Source organism: Otolemur garnettii, unplaced genomic scaffold (genome assembly GCF_000181295.1).
Source record: "Otolemur garnettii isolate 467f Iridium unplaced genomic scaffold, OtoGar3 scaffold03352, whole genome shotgun sequence".
NCBI lineage: Eukaryota > Metazoa > Chordata > Mammalia > Primates > Galagidae > Otolemur > Otolemur garnettii.
This window is the reverse complement of record NW_003855747.1, coordinates 1-1,825: the sequence shown is the minus strand read 5'-3', so window position 1 is coordinate 1,825 and position 1,825 is coordinate 1. Positions and strand designations below refer to the sequence as shown.

The 1,825-nt window shown below is 47.2% G+C and overlaps 1 long non-coding RNA gene across 1 annotated transcript; it reads left to right on the top strand.

Annotated features, from left to right (window-relative positions):
• The first annotated feature begins 102 nt into the window (after positions 1–102).
• Positions 103–1,825, top strand: LOC111722933. Its single transcript, XR_002771562.1, has 2 exons — positions 103–436; positions 1,705–1,825. It is a non-coding gene; the product is annotated as an uncharacterized LOC111722933 (long non-coding RNA).

The window sequence follows — 1,825 nt, the reverse complement described above, 5'->3', positions numbered from 1 at the left end:
GATGATAGATATGTACATATGTGTGTGTGTACATCACACACGGAAGAGGGCATGGGTTAGGGAAACATCTCTAGGTGTGTATGTGTATTTTTACGAAGATCAATTCTATGGTCAGATGTCACGAGACACATTTATTGTATCACCTGGAAGAGATCATTGCAGTCTGTCATGGAAATATTTGTGATTACTAAAATTCAGTCATAATTCTCCGTAATACTGGTCTGCAGATTGTTGGGTGCCAGTGGAAAGGCATTCCCTTCAGTTGTAGGTGACCGCCTGACATCCCCCATGGCGGGATGCAGACTGGCGTGTTCTGGCTGTGTCGAGATGGAGGTCTTATCCTGCATTCCCTCCTAGGGATCTTCTGGAGGAAGGGAGGGCCACGGTCCCCTGCCTGGCAGAGAGACTCACCATGGAGCTCATCATGCACATCAGCGTAAGCACACTTGGAGCCGTCTGCTCTCTGAAAAGACTCCCACATGCACACAGCTGAACCTCGTTGGCCTCTCAAAAGCTGCTGCGCACACACATGTTCTGGGGTCTTTTCAGAGGCATTTTCAGATTCAGTGGACGTGGAGTGGGGCCTGAGACTCTGATTTCCGGCAAGCCCCTGGGTGGTGTGGATGCTGCTTGTAGGAGGACCATGGGTGGGTGTGGCGATGGACTCTCTGCTTAAATCTTAAGTTTTACGCACACCCTACTAACTGACTCTCATTACCAACCACCAATATGTTCATTACAATGTCTTAGCAATTGTAATGAACATATTTTTCATTTCTAAAAGCTTAATATAAGCTCTCTGTGTGTTTTGTTTTTTTCAAATCTGCCTGAACACAATCTATTGCTTTTTTAAATTTTCAACTCAGTGCCAGAGTTCAAGGTCTTCCATGCTGTGCCAGGAGTGCAGGTGGAGCTCAGGGTTCTCAGCCGGTTGTAATGATGAGAGCAGAGCCTGCTGGACCCCACCTTTATGCAGAAAGAGGATGCTCCTTTATCCCAGTCCCCACCTCCAGCAAGCGTGGGGATTGATGTTTTGCCTAGGCACCAAGTCAGACTCATAGACTCAAGTTCACCTTTTCTCACCTAGACAAATGCCCGTGAGGCATCATTGCTGCTTTGTTCCTGAGTCTCTGGGAGGTGGCAGTCACCTGACTTTGGCCTCTGAAGATCTCTTATTAACTTGCTAGCTCCCTGATACATTTAAAAGGACAGTGTTAAGATTTTAGCCATTTTTAGAAGTTTGCCATGGAAGAGTGTGCCAGCATGGGCAGTCACCATATTGTTAGAAGGACCAGTCCCCATAACTTTGTTAAAAACATTCAGAGCTGTTGAATCTCAAGTTGTCCCAACTGCCACCTTTTCAGAACCTAGTAGGCAGGTGGATCTTTCTAATCCCTGCAGGGAGCTTCCTTGATGGGATCCCAGGAGGAAATGCTCCTCCACTTACCCTGGGAACCACACAAAGTGGGTGTCTTTCCCACAGGGGGGCTGTCAGGCTGTTTACACTGTCAGGCAGTGGGAAAGTGTCACATGGGCAGGAAACCTGGGTAGAAAACAAGATCCCACTGTCCCCTCTCTCCACCTGGAAAGTGTTCCCCTTTAGAGGCCTGGGAGGTCAGATGGGCCCTGCGGCCACTCGGAAGGAGGTGGGGGCGTCCTTTTCCTTCCCTGTCCATATTTATATTTTGTCTTTATTTTCTTCAGAAATCTCTGCCTTATTTAGAAAATCAAATTAAGGAAAGTCACCAGAAAATAACAGAGGAGTTGCAAAAGTATGGCGTGGATATACCCGACGATGAGAATGAAAAAATGTTCTTCCTGATAG